Genomic DNA, 18,492 nt, shown 5'->3' on the forward strand with positions numbered 1-18,492 from the left:
GCACCCAACTGGCACCATGCCAACGAGTACGAGCATTCGAGACCCTAGGGACAGCACCTGAAGCGCATGCCATGCTCCCCCAACACAAAGTGCAATAAGGACATTGAGATCTGAGCCACAGAGGACAGACTACACAAACTACACACCACCACAGACACAGGCTGGAACTGCCCTGCCCGGCACACACTGGTCTAGTGCTGAAAAGCAACCCACTCCCTTCGCCTGCACAAAGGGGCTGCTTTGGGACAGCCCTCTCTCCTGCGCTAACTTTAAAACCCCTCCCTGCAATTCCCAGCTGTGTCCCTTCCTCCCAGCCTCTCCCCAGCCCGGGTCCCTCAACTTAGCTTTCAGAGGGCCGAGGGTCTGAATCCATCCTCCACAAAACCACACGGGCTAACTGGGATGTTCCTCAAGGGGACACATTGCTCTTCAACATCTGAAATAAAAAAACAAACAAACAAACAAACAAAAAAACAAATCAGAAAAGGGAGTAAGCATCCCGCTGGCCAATGCCAACTACTTCCCCAACTCCCCCCTCCTCACAAGTGCCACCATGTTCACTTCCCCGCTCATTCCAGAGTCAGACCCCTGCAGCCGTCGTCACTCGTGGTACCTAAGGTACCAAGAGACACCAAGTTAGCATGGCGCTCATGAGAAGTCATCGGCCCCACGCTCCTCCTCACTAATCCACAGCTCACCTCAAATGCTCACCCAATTCAAAGATAGCCCACACAGCGCCTCCAGAACAGAAGGTAAATGCTTAACCAAGCAGCCCCATAATAGTTCGCTAATCAACACCGACCCGGCCGACGACCGCCTCACCTTCTCAGACCGCTCACCGGCATGCAGCTTTGCAGGAGACCTTATAGCAGACTTGAAGGTACGTAAAGGGTGCCTATAAGAAACCTGCAGAGGGACTTTTTACAAGGGTGTACAGCAATAGGACAAGGTGGTAACAACTTTAGTCCTAAGGACGGTACATTTAGTTTAGGCGTTAGGAAGACGTTTCTCACTATGAGTGGCGAGGCACTGGAACACATTGCCCAGAGAACCTGCAGATGCTCCCTCCCTGGAAGCATTCAAGGCCAGGTCAGATGGGGCTTTGAGCAACCTGATCTTGCAGAAGGTGTCCCTACCCATTGCGGGGGGGTTGGAACTAGAGGATCTTTATGGTGCCTTCCAACCCAAACCATTCTACGATTCTATGACATCCAAATCCAACTGCAAAACTCATCTGAGAAGGGCTGGTGAACCCTCCTCCCTTTCCCCAGCAGTCCCAAAACTTTAGAAACCCCTTTTCTTCTCCTCAACTGTCAGGAAAGGAACCCCACTGCTTCCTGACACCTCCTGCCCTCCATTCGCACCCCTGAACCCCCTTCAGTGGCTACTCCTCGGGAGCTGCTCTTCTGAGCCATATCCCAAATTCTGGGGGCACCTCCTAACCTACAGTTTCACAGAGACCCTGAGCTCTGCTACATACCCACAAAATAAAGTCAAGTCCCAAAGCTTGTAATCTATGAGGGGCCTGCCATAAGCTGCAAAGATTCTAGGGACAATATGGCATTCTGTGGTCAATGAGGAAAGGCATCCCAGAGCCTGAAAGGCACTGTGCCTCACGGCCCTTCTGCTTTCTTCAGAAATACTAAATCTCCATATACAAATACATATAAGACGCTCACCCTAACCCCTGACAAACAATGTCACCATCGGTCCCGTTAAGAGAGATATCAGCAACTTACACAGCATACAGCAGAACTGGTGAAAAAAACAAGGTTCCTTCTTCAAAAAAGTTGGGAATTCCAGGAAAACACAAAGCATGAAGAATTAAAAAAAAACCCCAAACAATGCATACTATTAAACCATCTTTCTACCCCTGAACACTCAAAACAAAATTACTGACCTGAAAAAAAAAAGCTGCGTACAAGTGTTACTTGCTACTACACATGCTGCTAAACCTTGACTGGTCCTGAAGCTCTTACCTCAGGCAGACACCTCTTCCCAAAAGGCTGAGCCAGCTCAAAAGCTGCAAAGGACTCAAGGAAGAGCTGAGCACCAACACCAGAGAAACCCAGGAGCACAATGAGCTCCCTCAGCAGAGGCTGTGGCTCAAATAGCCCGAGCCTCCGCCCACCACCCTTAGCACAATCACCTGGGAAAGGGGAAGGGCAAACCACCAGAAGTTATAAAGTCAGCTGGAGGAGAAGCAGCACTGTTCCCACCTGCCTTAAATTTACAGCAAGCAAGGTCCTAGACAGAGAAAGTAACCCCCCCCCCAGGAAATGACACTACTTGCTCCTGTACTACAGCTACACCTATTGTATCAGCAATGTGACCAGTTAGGGAATTAAACAATTTTTCTGGGGTGTAGATAGAAAACGATAGATGCCCTTCTAAACTATGTAAGAAACTAGCTCATTAAATGCAATAACAATGTTGTTATCAAAATTGATGTGCTTTAGTTTCCTATAAAAAAGCCAAAATGCTCTGGGGTTATGCGTCATTTCTAGCAAGACTGTGCATACCACCTTACTTCTACCAGAACTACCTTCTGGATAGGAATGAATCAAAAAGCAGAATTAGATCCCTTAAGAATTCCATCTCCAAAATATCTCTGGTTGCAAAATAAATTTTTTACTGTGAATAGCCAATGATTCAGAGTCCCCCTGAGCGTGTCTCCAGCTGACTCCCTTAACAGAGGTACAAGAGTCCCAAAGTGCAAAAGACACCAAAAAACCCATGGAAATACCTGGGGGGGGACCAGGCAGCAGCCATACCCCACAAGGACAGGCCAGGGCAGGGCAGGGCAGGGGGGCAACGACACCCCCTGCAGTCATGCAGGAAAGGGTCAGCAGAAGCCACACCCCCACGGTTTAGGGGGGGGCAGCAGCCACAAATGACACCAAGAAAACATGGAACTTCAGGGATACATGGCCAGTGGAGGGAAGGGGGTGACGCCCCCACCAATCGGCATGGGAAAAAACTCACAGGGAAGGTGGGTTAGATGGATAGTTTGCGGTGGTAAGATACATGCACAAGAACATGCACAGGCTGGGGGGGGGCATGCATGAGGTTTACCTTCACCAGGGGCTCCACCCAGGTAATCCACAGTAGGTAAACTCATCTGGGATAATCTGCAACAGCAATTCCACTCTGGGTTCTTGACCCAACACCAGATAATCCACACTGCCTGCCCCATGGAGGGGGTGCTTCCCACAGGATGGGGCATCTGCTGAGCATCACCACACCCTTACGACAACACATCTGAAAAATTAAAATCACAAATTGTATTTCAGCATATTAAAAAAATAACACCAAATGAGTAGAGGAATTCCAGCAAAGGGAGAGGCTAGCAGGTGCCCTAATTAGGACTCGAGCTAAACAGGTCAGCTCACAATACAACACATCCTTTAGAAGGCAGACTGATGAAAACTGGTTTGCTGCTAGATAACTGTATAAGTGAGATTTGATAAATGATCATATATTAACATTATGGTTGAAACAGTAGACAAAGGGTAGCTGGGGACATAATTACAAAAGTGTAGTCAAGTGATTAACTAGTAATTATTCATAAGTTTTGCAGTTCTTTGCTCTTATGACTAGATGTTCCTGTACGCTAGATGAGAACAATGTTGAAACTGACCACATGTGATTCAAACTGCGTTAAACTTCAAGATCAAAGAACAAGGACAAGAATAAAGACTTCAAGGACAGCCAACAAGAACTTCAAATGGGTCCGTGGTTGTAAAAGCAGCCCTTTGCCTCAAATGGATCCTTAGTTGCGCATGATCGGATGTAGGCAGTACTACGATAATCAGTTATAATCATTTTTATGTATACGTATACTAATCTGATTAATATGCCATTAGTTATTCTATATAACCTGTTTGTGCTAAAGCTGTGGTATGCACGCTAGGTGGAACTATCCCCCGTGCATCCAGCGCTTCAATAAAGAATGCCTGCTTTCTAAAACTCCAAAACAAGTCTTGGAGAGTTTCTTCGACCGGCTTTTCAGTATCAGAGAGGTGTAATTGCAACAAAATGAGTCCAAAGGGGGCTTACAGAGCTAAAAGTGTGCTGCAGGGAAAATCTAAGACCTCGGGAGACATTGTGACAGTAGCAAAGGGCTTCTGAGAGGGACAGGCAAAAGAAGGCTCGAGGCCATGATGAAGAAGTCCAGAAGGGATCTAAACAGACTACAGATGTCCTCAGGGGACTAGGGACTGAACAGAGGTATCCTAGCTAGCATAGAGGACAACATGAGCATTCTGGAGATGAAAGATGGCATCAGGAAAGGTTCTCAGGGAGGGAGAAGGGTGCAAAGCGCACAACAGAGCCAAAAGAGGGCTGTGGGGCACAAGGATGGCCTCAGGAGGCATGATGATGGGAGAAGGGTGCTGAGAGTGAAAGACAGAAGGCAGCTCTGGGACACAATGCAAAACTCAAGAAGGTGTCCCAGCAATGTACAGATGTCCTCAGGGGATGAGCGACTGAATGGAGACATCCAAGATAGCAGTGAATAAGGTAAGAGTGCTCTGGGGCACAATGAAAGCCTCAGGAAGAGTTGTCTCTGAATAAGAAAGAAACAAAGCCTGCTACAGAACTCAAGGATAGTGATGGAACAGAAGGATGCTCGCAGGAAGCATTGTGACAGAAATAGTGGGGTACTGAGGTAGACAGAGACACAGAAGAAGGCTCGAGGGCACAAAGATACTCGGGAGGAGATTTGAGCATGGTACAGGTATCATGAGGGAGACTGACCCACTGGAGGCAAGCGAGATGGAAGAGAGGACAAAAAGACTGCTCTGAGGAAGAGGCAATGTTCTGACAAACCAAGAGGGGTGCAAATTACACCCCAGAGATAAAAGCGTGCCGAGGAGACCCTCTAAAGCCTGAGGATGAACCAAGAAAAGAGCCCCCCCCCAAATAAAAGCAGACATAGAAAGGAAATATAAAAAACCCAAAAGGGTACAAGGCACAGGAGAAAAAATTAAAAATAGGGACAGAAAACTAGATAAAAGTAGACATAGAAAAGAAATTCAAGAAGGAAGGCATTAAAGGAGGAAAAAAATTAAAAATAGGGACAACAAACTAAATAAATGGAGACATAAAGAAAATTCTAAAATTGACAACCTACCCAACTGTTGTGGTTTAACCCCAGCCAGCAACTAAGCAGCCGCTTGCTCACTCCCACCACCACCCAGTGGGTTAGGGGAGAGAATCGAGGGGGGCGGGGGGGGAAGTAAAACTTGTGGGTTGATATAAAGACAGTTTAATAGGACAGAAAGGAAGATAATAATAAAATAATTGGAGATAATAATACACAAAACATAATACTTGGAGATAATAATATACAAAACAAGTGACGTGCAATGCAATTGCTCACCACTCGCCTACCGATGCCCAGTTAGTTCCCAAGCAGTGATCCCTGCCCCTGGCTCCCCATCCCCAGCCAACTCCCCCCAGTTTATATACTGTGCATGACATCATAAGGTATGGAATATCCCTTTGGCCAGTTTAGGTCAGCTGTCCTGGCTGTGTCCCCTCCCAACTTCTTGTGCCTCTCCAGCCTTCTTGCTGGCTGGGCATGAGAAGCTGAAAAATACTTGACTTGCTTTAAGTACTATTTAGCAACAACTGAAAACACCAGTGTGTTATCAACATTTTTCTCATACTAAATCCAAAACATAACACTACACCAGCTACTAGAAAGAAAATTAACTCTATCCCAGCCAAAACCAGGGCACCAACAGACAAGAATTAAGAAGTAGGGACAGGAGGTAGATAAAGGCAGATGTAGGAAAAAAAAATTAAAAAGCAACAAGATTAAGACAATAAAGGAAAAAATAAAAACCAGGAACATCAAGCTAAATAAACAAAATTTTAAAAGTGACAGCATTTTTAAATTACACAGCACAGACTAGAATAAAATATAAAGACAGTGAAGTGGATAAAAGTAGATAAAAAATAAAAGCAACAGGACACAGGAAATTAAAAAAATAGGGTTAGACATCTTGATAAAAGCATAGAAAATTTTAAGAGTCATAACATAGAGAACAGATAGGAAAAAAGAAAACAATAAAGACAGAAAAATACATAAAAGTGAACAAAGAAACAAAATTCAAAAGTGAAGGTGTTGCAAATATTTTGATAAAGAAATTAAAACCTAATTATATGAAAGAGTTTGGTTTGATTAAGAAGTAGAGAATTGTGAAGCATAGGTATGGGAGTGTTAAGTTTGAAACGTAGCTATAGGAACTTAGGAACTTTAGAAAATGTACTATGTGTAACTATAAGAATTCAAGTATTGTCTGAAATCAGTTAACCACAGAAACTTTGACAAAGATTTGTTGGTTTGTAGTGTTTTGTTTTAGGAAACTAAGGGAACTGTTACGGACACCAGTTTGCTGCTTGGAAACCGCTTACCCTTCCCACCTCGATCTAATTATCGAGGATTCCAATCAGTAGAGTTAAGTGAGATTAACCAATGATTGTTTTAACATAGGAATAATAATAAGATGGTGTGACTGAAGGACCAATTGTTAGAAAGGTTAAATTTAAGAATAGACATAGTATGCATTTTTATGTAAACTAATATAGATGATGGTAAGAATCGTACTGCGCAGAATCACCTAAGAGAGGTCAAGAAGCGGACAAGTGAGGAAGACTATGGAAGACCACCAGAGGGCTTCTGAAGACCACCAGAGACCTTCACTGCGCCTGCGTAAAGGACATTTACATATGCTAATAACTTCCCAGAAATCTAATGAATATGCATAACATTTCTCAGAAATCTAATGAATATGTATGAATAAGTTCAATATAAGGTGTATGATTTTGGTGTTCAGGTGTGCATGGTTCGTGAGAGGACTCACCCGCGCACCCGGCCGTCAATAAAGAAGTGTCTGCTTATCTACACTAAATTGGTGTTGATAAGTTCTTTATTCCGAGTTTTTCAGCAACAAAGGCATTAAGAGAGGAAAAAATTTTAAAATAGCAAAAACCCCTAAACAGGCGGTGTGAGAGGCTGTAAGAGTTAATGTCTCAAACATTGTGGTGGGGCAAGCTCTGCTTAACAACAAACTCTGCATAACAACGAACACTGCATAGCAAGGAACCACAGGTGAAAAGCAGTAGATCAGCACCCATCAGCAACAGGAGGCGGAGGGCATGCCAGAGGGTGCACAGCTCCCTGTCCTGATAAAGCTGTTCTGATAAGCCCAGCAGGGCAATTCACCAGGCTGTTCTGATATGCTGAGCAGGACAGCTCACCATGCGTGACAAAAGATCATGTTTGCAGGGAAGGGGAAGTCCCCAAAGGACTCCCAAGTCCCAAAGGCTCACAAACTGCTCATGACACCTAATTAGCCTAATAAGCTCGAGTGCCTGCCCGAATGAGGGGCAAGGAGGATAAAAGGACACAAACTGAAGCCCCAGGTGTGCAAGCCCACTGGGACTGGACCCCTCAGCTGACTGAACCAATGCTGGACCCAGGACCGGTGAAAACTTTCTCTTCTGTCTTGTTTCTCTCTTTCCTTTTCCTTTTCTGTAATCCCTACATCTTATCCCTGTAGACATAAACCGTTGACCAAGTCTGGGACTAGGAGTGGATCCAGCTGCCCCTAGGCTTCTCTGTGAGAAGGAGTCTAGAAAGCATAAGGGGTCTGCTCTGAACCTCATGACTCGACAGAAGGGGTCTCCTTACTGTCTTCCCTTAACTGATCCAAAAATAAGCAAGGCCTGTAGTGTATGTTTGGTGATGCAGGGTTAGCACAGGTTACACAGTTTACTGATGTAGATTCATGCCAATTTTTGTGATGAGCGAATAAAGTTGAGTTTTGTGAGTTAAAGGATCCCTGGTGTCGTTTCACTTTAATCCTGACCTGGGAATCAGCAAACCTGAGTTGTCATCCTGAGAAACTGAGACATGACAGACAAAGACATAGAAAGAAAATTTTAAAACCAACTGGGTACAGGACATACTAGAATGGATTAAAAAATAAAGACAGCAAACTGGCTAAAAATAGATGAGGAAAGAAAATTTAAAAGAGATGGGGTACAGGACAGACAGGAAAATTTTAAAAAAGGGAGTGACATCTTGATAAAAGTAGACATAAAACAGAAATTTTAAAAGCAACAAGATACAGTAAACAGGAAAAAATTAAAAATAGGGACAGAAAACAAGATAAAAGTACACCTAGAAAAAAAGATTTGAAAAGTAAAAGAATTATGAGAGAAAAAATGAAAAATAGGGACAGGGAACTACATAAAAGTAGACATAGAAAATTTTAAAAGCAATGCAGTTCATGACAGACAGGAAAGAATTAAAAAATAGAAACAGTTACTGGATAAAAGAAGACATAGAAAGACTCTTTTAAAAGCACAGCATTAAGGAAATAAAGGGAAAAAAATAGGGACAGCGAACTAAAACAGAGACATAGAAAGGAAATTTTAAAAGCAATGGAGTGTAAGACAAAGGAAAAAACTAAAAAATATTGATAGGCTGAAAAAGAGATAGATACATAGAAAGTAAATTTTTAAAATGATGTGGTATAGGACAGACAGGAAAGAATTAAAAACCAGTAATATGCAGCATCATAAAAGTAGACATAGAAGGAAAATTTAAAAAGTGATGGGGTACAGGACAAGAAAGAATTAAAAAATAGGGACAGAACTGGTTAACAGAGATAGAAAATTTTAAAAAGTGACGGAATAAGGAAAAATGGAAAATAATGAAAAACAGGGACAGCGAACTAAAGAAATGAAGACGTAGAAACAAAATCTAAAAAGCAACAGGCTACAGGACAGACAAGAAAGTATTAAACAATAGTGACAGCGAACTACATAGAGAAATAGAAAGGAAATTTAAAAGACAGAAAAAAGACAGGAAAAATTAAAAAACAAAGTGAACTGGATAAAAGGTGACAGAGAAAATTTTAACAGTGACAGCATTAAAAAAAGGCTAGGAAAAAAATAAAAAAAAGGATAGGGTGAATAATACAGAGACACAGAGAAAGAAAATGTAAGAATTGGCAGGGTACACGACAGCCAGGAAAGAATCAAAAAGCTGTGATACACTGCTTGATAAAAGTAGACATAGAAAGAAAATTTTAAAAATGATGGCATACAGGACAGGAAAAAAATTTTCAAAATACGGAGAGAAAAATAGATAAATAGAGATATGGAAAGAAAATTTTAAAAACAATAGGGTGCAAGACAGAGACAAAAAACCTAAAAATATATAGACAGTGAACTGTATAAAACTAGCCACAGAAAGAAAATTTAAAAAGCAACTGCTTACAAGACATATGGGAAAAAAATAAAAAATAGGGACAGCAAACAAATAAACACAGAAAGAAAATTTTAAAAGTGAGATGGTACAGGACAGAGGATAAAACTAAAAAAAACAAAGACAGTGAATAGGTTCAAGTAGGCATAGAAAGCAAATTTGAAAAAAAGTGACAGGTGTCATGGTTTAACCCCACCTGGCAACTAAGCACTACGCAGCTGCCTGCTCTGCAGCAGGATGGAGGAGAAAAAATCAGGGAAAAAAAAAGTAAAACTCGCAGGTTGAGACAAAGACAGTTTAATAGGTAAAGCAGAAGCCACGCACACAAGCAAAGCAAGACAAGGAATTCATTCCCCGCTTCCCATCAGCAGGTGGGTGTTCAGCCATCTCCAGGAAAGGAGGGCTCCATCCTGTGTAACAGTTACGTGGGAAGACAAATGCCATCGCTCTGAATGTCCCCCTTTCCTTCTCCTTCCCCCAGCTTGATATGCTGAGCATGACATCCTATGGTCTGGAACAGCCCTTGGGTCAGTTGGGGTCAGCTGTCCCAGCTGTGTCCCCTCCCAGCTCCTTGTTCAGCCCCAGCCTGCTCGCTGGTGGGGCAGGGTGAGAAGCAGAACAGCCCTTGACTCTGTGCAAGCACTGCTCAGCAATAACAAAAACATCCCTGAGTTATCAATGCTGTTTTCAGCACAAATCCAAAACGTAGCCCCATACGAGCTACTGGGAAGAAAATTAACTCAATCCCAGCCAAAACCAGCACAACAGGGTACATGACAGAGACAAAAGAATTAAAAAATGGGGACAGCTAACTAAACAGACAGACATAGGAAGAAAATTTAAAAGGTGATGGGCTACATGACAGACAGGAATAACTTAAAGACAGTGAATAAGTTAAAGTAGACATAGAAAGAAAAAGTAAAAAGCAATGGGGTACACAATAGTGAGGAAAGAATTAAAAAACAGTGATACACAGCTCGATACAAGTAGACATAGAGGGAAAATTTAAGAAGTGATTGGGTACAGGACAAAAAAAAATTTAAAATAGCCACAGTGAACTAAAACTGAGAAATATAACGGAAATTTAAAAGTGACACGGGCACAGGACAGAGAGGGATAAAAAAAAGACAGTGAACTGGATAAAAGTAGACATAGAAAGCAAATTTTCAAAGCAACAGGGTACACAACAGACAGAAAATAATTTAAAAATAGCAATAGGCAGCTTCATAAAAGTAGATGTAGCATCGTGGTTTAACCCTGGCTGGCAACTAAGTACCATACAGCTGCTCACTTACTCCACCACAGTGGGATAGGGGGAGAATCGGGAGGGTAAATGTGAGAAACTCATGGGTTGATATAAAAAGTTTAATAATTAAAAAGACATTTTTTTAAAAAGTTGTACGAGGAAAAAAAAAAACCAGCAAATGAAAACAATTGCTCACCACCAACTGACCGATGGCCAGCCAGTCTCAAGCAACTGGGTACAGGACAGAGAGGGAGGAATTAAAATATAGGGTCAGGGAGACAGAGAGGGGAAGACATAGAAATTAAATTTTAAAAGTAATGGGGTACAAGGCGGTGCAGAAAAAATAAAGAACAGGGAGAAGAAGCTGGTTAGAGAAAGGCATATTAAAAATTTAAAAGGAAACAGGGTACTGGGCAGAGTTGACAGAAGAATAACAAGATTTGAGGAGCCATACACATAGGTGGGCAGGCAGAGAGGGGGACAGAGGAAGGGAGGCAAGCAGACATCTAAAGAAGGGAGGCAGAGATGGGCCAGGATGTAGAGGAGAGGACGTGCGACTCGCCACAGCTCCTGGTGCCGGCAGGAGACCTTCACCCCCCCCCCCCCCCCCCCCGATGCTTCTCTCTCTGCCTCTGCCCCTTCCTCCTCCCCAGTGCCGGCTGCCTGACCCTCATCCACTCGGCAGCACGCAGCGGATGCCTCAACGGTCCTCATCCACAAGGCTTGCTTTGATACATGGTGGCTCACGCATGTAGCCAACAAAGGCCAGGGACAGCTCAGAGGGATCCTTCCTTGCCACAGGGACTAGCCATTCCTTGCTGCAGGCACCTACCAGCCAGAGCCCCGTGCACTCCCTCCTCAGCCAGTTCCCCTGCCCAGGCAGCCCCCTTTACAGCTGGAGCCCCTTCACACAGCAGGGCCAGCCCCATCGTCAGCCTCACTGGCCACACCTGGAGCCATCCCAGCCCCAGCTGGAGCCCATCAGGAACAGGGGCCATTGCCAAAGCCCCACAGCACATCATCCCTGCCCCTGCACCTACCCACATCCAGGGACACAGAAGAGGCAGGAAAAATTTATTCATTAATGCATATAAGAAATCCTGGCTACAAGGCTCAGTGCCCAAAGGCAGCAGGATGAGGGGACAAAAGGGAAGAGAAAAACAGGAGGAAGGACAGAGGGACATAGAGGTGCAAGACAGGGAGCCAGAAAATGGGATGCTGGGAACAAGAGAGGGACAAGGAGCAGGGAAAGGGTGTGGAGAGAGAAGAGCAGAGAGACTGAGCAAAACAACAGGGATGGAGAAATAAATAATAGGAAGCAGGGGAGAGAAGGGGAAGAGACTGGCAGGACAAGAAGATAAAGACAGGACAAGGGACAGGGAAACATTCTCAGGTGATACAGGAGAAGAAACAGCAAGAACTAGAAAAAAGAAACAGGGAGCCAGGTAGAGAGAAAAATTTCAAAAAGCAACAGTATACAACAAACATAGGCAAGAACTAAGAGGTGGAGAGGTGGACCAAGGGAGAGGTGGACCGAAAATGTAAGAAGTGACAGGGTACAGGACAGAGAGGGAAGAGTTAAGAACTAGAGACAGGGAGATGGATAGAAGGAAACATAGAAAGAAAATTTTGAAAGCAACAGCGTACAAGAATCAAAAAGTAGGTACATGAAGCTGCATAGAGGGAGACGTAAGAATGAAATTTGAAAAGCAACAGGGTACAAGAAACACAGGCGAGAAATTAAAATAAGGTCAGGGAGACAAAGAGAGGGAAAAGTAGCAAGAAAATTTAAAAAGCAACTGAGTTTAAGAAACATGCAAGAATTTAAATAGGGATGGAGAGGTAGGAAGTTTCAAAAGCAATGACATACAAGAAACATAGGCAAGATTTAAAAAATAGGGACAGGGAGCCTCATAGAAGGAAACTGTGGTGGGTTGACCTTGCCTGGCTGACGAGTGTCCACCAAGCCACTCTATCAGTCCTCCTCCTCAACAAGACAGGAGGGTAGAAAATACAACAAAAAAGCTTGTGGGTCAAGATAAGGACAAAGAGATCACTCACCAATTACTGTCACAGGCAAAACAGACTCAACTTGGGGAAATTAATTTATTGTCAGTCAAAATCAGAGTACAATAATGAGAAATATGAACAAATTTGAAAAACACCTTCCCCCCACCCCTCTCTTTTTTTTCCTGGGCTCATCTTCACTCCTGACTTCTCTACCTCGTCCTACCGAGCAGCACAGGGGGAGAGGGAGCGGGGGGTTGCAGTCAGTTCATCACAAGTTGTCTCTGCTGCTCCTTCCTTCTTCGTGTTCTTCTGCTCCAGTGTGGTGTCACCCCCATGGGGCCACAGGTCCTGCCAGAAAACCTGCTCCAGTGTGGGCTCCTCTCCACAGCGTCACAGCCTCCTTTGGGTGCATCTGCCTGCTCTGGCGGGCTGCAGGGTGCATATCTGCTCTGCCATGGACCTCTGTAGGCTGCAGGGGGACAGCCCGTGTCACCATGGTCTTCACTGCAGGCTGCAGGGGAATCTGCTTTAGGACCTGGATCACCTCCTCCTTTTCCTTCCTCACTGACTTTGGTGTCTGCAGGACTGACAGCTTCTACACAGCATTTTTTAGCCCTTCTTACATATCACAGAGGTGCTACCAGGGTTGCTGGTTGGCTCAGCTTTGACCAGTAGCAGCTCCACCTTGGAGCTGGAACTGGCTTTGCCCAACATGGGGGCAAGTCCTGGTGTCTTCTCACAGAACCCACCCCTGCAGCCCCTGCCCACTCCCCTGCCCCAGCTTGCCACACAAACTCACTACAACAGTGATTGGCTACAGGGCAGAGAGGGGGGATTGAAAAGTATGGAAAGGGAGACAGAGAGAGATGGGGCGGGGGGGGGGGGGGTAGCAATGGGGTACAGGACAGAGAGGAGGAACTAATAAAAAGGGAGAGGATACCAGACAGAGAGATGGAGAAAAACAAATATTAGTGATGAGCCACAGGGCAGAAGGAAGAATTAAAAAAGGGGACAGTGAGGTAGATGAGAGAGACTGAGAAATATCAAAAACACTGATGATCTAAAGGGAAGAGAGAGGGAAAATAAAGAATAGGGACAGGGAACCGGACAGGGAACCAGACAGAGAGAGAATAATAAAGACAAAAATGGGCTATGGGACAGTGAGGGAAGAAGTTAAAACATAGGGACAGGGCCCTGGAACAAAAGAATCTAAGAAAGTAAAAGTGTATCCAGAATACAGGGCAGAAAAAGGAATTTAAAAATAGAGACACAGCATCAGACAGCTGAGAGCAGTGGGAACTGTGAAGGGCTAAAGGGCAGACAGGGAGGAATTAACAAGATTGGGATAAGACGACAGACGGATAGATGGAGAAAGAAAAAGTAGTGATGGGCTGCAGGGCAGAAACAGAGGATAAAAAAGAGGGATGGGACAGGTCAGAAGTGCAGAGAGAAAAAGAAAACAGAGAGGCAGAACAACAGAGAAAGAGGGGGACTTAGAGAACAAGAGAGGGAGAGGTACAGGAAGAAAAAAACAAAAAAATTAAAGCAGTGAGAGAAAGAAAAGGTGGGGGCAGGGAGGGACTGGGATGCAGAAGAGGGGTGACACAGCCCCAGGGGTCCAGGACTCACTGTACCTCCCGCTCTTGGAGCTGCTGGGAGAATTTGACAGTTCAGACATGTCTGTCTCTCTCTCCCTCTCCCTTCCTCCTCTGTAGCTGCAGTCACTTGACTGTCATCCACCTAAGAGAATGGATTGGTGCCTTACAGCTCTTACAATATGAGGCTTCCTAGAAACACAGCCTCACATGCACACACACACTACATGACTGTACTGTGGTTTCGGTTACGCATACAGACCCTGCCGTGCACACTGGTGATCGGATCTGCTGAGGACTACACTAAGAAGGATCCATCCTCACCTGGAGAGGCAGGCTACCTCCTGTCTGCAGCTGCTGGCTGGATCCTTGTAGTGTTCAGTTATAGGGAATTTAGTTATTGGGCCTAAAAGTAGCTCATGGTCACAGGAGCATTCCAGACATTTTTAGAAGGCCTTGAACAGAATAAACAAGAAGAGAGAAAAAGAAAGATACCAATTAGAAAAACACAGGTGCACATTCCATGATAAAGGGAACTTGGCACAAACAACCTCAATTCAGGGGCTTATCTCGACCAATCGGACTAAGACAAGTCCTGCATGCTCTAATTAATACGGCCAATTATGTCCTATGTTTATGCGCGTGTACAGAGCGGGTATAATTAACTTTATCTTACGTTTGTGCGCGTGGACAGTACCGATGTAACCAAGCACCGTTTATGCTTGTGCGCGTGGACACCAAATGCTTGCATGCAGCAACCAATCAGAGTTTCTAAACAACTTAGAGAATTGTATAAAAATGATCAGATAAGCTCAATAAAGGGACGACTTTAATCATCATATTGGTGTTCTATCGTCCGGGCCCCGCACGGAATAATCCCTAAACCCTACAGATCCTCTTTATTTTATTCTTCAAATAAAAAATATTCTTCAAATGCAGACCACTATGGAAACTTTCCATATGTCTTGTACTTTCACGGCAGAAGAAAGGGCAACCAGGGTGAAATGGTGGCAGCTGACATCCAACTGAGAGAAGAAAAAAACCAAACCAACACTTTAGCATAAAACTGGGTAGGAATCCAAAGCTGCCCTTTTTTTTTTTTGTGAAGGTTTGTGAAGACAGTACGACTGAGCGGAGGAAAAAGTATTTTTGCGTCATCTTTGGTACAGTTGTTGACACAGGCCACTAGAGCTTTTGCATTTTTCAGACAACCGTGCCTTTTTTTTTTTTCCCCTTTCTTTTTTGACTCATTGGCAACTTTATTTTCACTAGAACTCACTTTCTTAGATACACGCAGGTGACAGACAGAGACCTACATACATTTTCTCAAGCCTTAGTATAACCAAGGCTTAATCACCCTATACGTCCCAAGTTGAGTAGTTTTGCTAAAGAGCACAGCAACACATCTGTCCTTGTGAACTGCCTCGTTGCAAAAAAGGAATCATTTTTCCCAGGCCGTTGCTCCAAACGGTCAAGATCTTTTAAAACCACAGTTGTGCCACCAAACCCGCTCAGGGTCCCTCCTAGCTTTTGACTGCCCTGAGATTTAACAGGCACACGCTCCATTCCATCTTCCAACAGCAAAAATACGTTAACGCTCTCAGACCCAGAGCACAACCCTACGGATGTCCACACACACACCCTGCCGTTTTGATGAGGAGCCACCGAGCATCCCTGCGAGCACAGCTGCACGCGCCAGATCGGTTTCACCTGCGCTGCGAGTTACCGGTTTCGGTGAACATAGTTTCTGACACTTTAAACCGAAAACCGTATCTCAATGCTTCGCCACAGCAGAAACGACCCATTGCTAGAACGCTACAAAAACGCAGTAACACCAATTGCAAACCCACAGCAGCAACAGCTCCAGAAATATTTAGACCAGAAACAAGGGAGAAAAATAAAACAGCTTCATCTCACGCGCAGGGGAGTGGCAGGCAGAGAAAAGGGTCGGCATTCTGAGCCCTTACAGAAAACGGGCATTCTCCTTCCATTCCTCGGCCCGTCCGTGAAGGTCTAAATACCGCAACACTACCACGGCAACGTCGAGAGTGGGGAACAGCAGCCCTGCCACTGGACTTGCCACTGACCCATGCTATTTACGTAGCAGGACACGTACGCAGAGGGACACGTTTTGCCACACACAACCCTGAACTTCCTGAAAATTTACGTTTACCAAAAAAAGCCATTTGGAACATATTGCCAAACAACATTCGGCAAGAAAGCTTTGATGCGTTTGACACACTCAAGTTTTTGGTCACTTGCTATTTGCTTCCTGTTGCTGCTGCTGTTCTTCCTTCAGAAAGTCTACTCGTAGCCAAGTTATTCACTACTGGTTCAAGCATTTGCCTTCCTGGTATTACCAGCACATTCACAGAGGCAAGTAACTTAATTGCTCTTCTACAGTTATCCAAACGACAATTACAGCTATGAAAGAGAAGGAGAGGTCAGGCAGCAGAAGAGCTCTGCAGGCTGGCACCAGTCAATATTGCACTCTCTAAAAACAAACAACAACAAAACAAAACAAAACCGTGACCCTGTATCCTCCTTTTTTTTTTTTCTTCTTCTTTCAGAGCTCATCCCTGCCTCAGCATTTTGTCTTGTCAGAGCATGAAGCGCAGGTGATCCGTACCCTGACGACTTTTGCATGTGACGAGTGCCTGTTCAGAAATAGTCCAGATCTGCAAGACTGGTGTTGTTTTTATGGTTTTAGTCATCATAACTCAAATTTTATTTACTCACGCATTTGTGAGGAAACTAATTAACTTTGAGACACTGCCTCCCCTTTTTTTGGGGGGTGGGGGTGGAAATGTGTTAGAGACTGAAAAACATTACGATTCAGAGCTCCCAACCACGAGGGAGTGGTGGAGAAATCAATGAAAGCAAAGACCAACAGCAGCAACATCAACTGAAAGTTGGCTTTCATTCCGATCACGTACTTAAGCGACTCTCCAAGTCTATGCCTCGGTCCTAGGAATGACTAGGCCCTTTTTGGAAGGACAAACTTGTTCACTTAAAAGTCCTAGACTGAAGACTCCGCTGAATGGAATGGGGATTGTCCCATGAGACAACATGCCATCAACACTCTTAATGGGGAAGGAAAAAAAAAACAACCAAATAAAAATCAAGTTTAAGTACCAGTTCCCATCATGTTTCACTCATTACATTTCTGCTGGCATCTAGGTGCTCAAAAATGAACTACAGGGACACCACATAATCCTAAAAATTCAGTTATACATAAAAAAATAAAAGGCTATTTCCAACTTGCCCATAAAATCAGTATGAACAGAGAGAAGAGAAACACTCGACCCTGAAGAAGCTAACAGGGAGCTCTGAATTTACCAGACAAGAAATGTCATTCTTTCACCTGAAACAAAAACACATCAAGGGACCAGTTCAGGAACAGGGCACGATCTGTTAACAGCAATTTTTCCATCAGCTTTTCTGCACTAGCAGCAAATTTGCCTTCTCTGTGGGTTTAACGTGGAGCATCTGTAGTGCCCTCAAACTCGCAAGTGTTCCTCTCCGCTCCCCCAGCCCGATACATGCGATTACCTGAGCAGCAAGCGGAATTAACCATGCAGGATTTTCTTCGTGCGACGCGGAAGGTGACACTGGGAAAAGAGGAGGCAAAGAAATGAACCTGCTTGTCACACCCAGCCAACGGTGAAAAGACAGGGGAGGATTCTGCCGGAAGGGCTCTGCACGCCAGGAGCTCCCGCCGGCTGGTTTCTCTCCTCTTTGCCCGGTACCGAGGGGACAACGACACCTCGCCCGCGCCCCCTCACAGGGGTGGCTGCCCCAGGAGAGACGGGGGACCCCCACCTCGCTTCTGCCCGCGGGAACGGACCGGGAGAGAGCCTCCACGCAGAGAGAGGAGCGTGGCATGGATTGCATCCCTGACGGAAGAGGCCGGGCTCCCTGCTGGCAGAAGGACAACTCACCTCCCTGCTGCTCGGAGCTGCTTGCTGTGGACAGCCCTGCCTGCGCCCAGCTGCTCTTCCGCCATGCTGAGAGCGCAGTCCGGCCGACAGACGCTCCAGCGAAAAGAGCTCCAGCTAATCGCGCCTCCTGCTCGTTACAGCCACAGGTACTTTTGCCTCTGGCTAATGCACGCTCCAGACAGCAGACACCCCGCCTCGTTCCAGCTCCCGCTTGCTACAGTTCTGGCTCGTTGAAGCCCCAGCTCCGCACTGAAGCTCCGGCTGATTTCAGCTGCTTCTCCTTACAAGCTCCAGCTATGTGCAACGGTCTGGGCTTTCCATAAGGTTGTATATCAACTGCTGTAAAAAACTTGACCATTAGGATTAAACATCAGAGTTACATGCCGAATAAATATTCGTTAGTTTGGGCGATTA

General features: G+C 44.9%; 1 long non-coding RNA gene across 1 annotated transcript; it reads right to left on the minus strand.

Moving 5' to 3' along the window:
- Positions 1-15,041: 15,041 nt before the first annotated feature.
- On the minus strand, positions 15,042-18,170 carry LOC138681933 (uncharacterized). Its single transcript, XR_011322160.1, has 3 exons — positions 18,079-18,170; positions 17,690-17,748; positions 15,042-15,162 (listed from the first exon to the last, which is right to left on the minus strand). It is a non-coding gene; the product is annotated as an uncharacterized lncRNA (long non-coding RNA).
- Between the last annotated feature and the right edge of the window lie 322 nt (positions 18,171-18,492).

Source organism: Haliaeetus albicilla, chromosome 25, assembly GCF_947461875.1.
Source record: "Haliaeetus albicilla chromosome 25, bHalAlb1.1, whole genome shotgun sequence".
Classification (NCBI taxonomy): Eukaryota; Metazoa; Chordata; class Aves; order Accipitriformes; family Accipitridae; genus Haliaeetus; species Haliaeetus albicilla.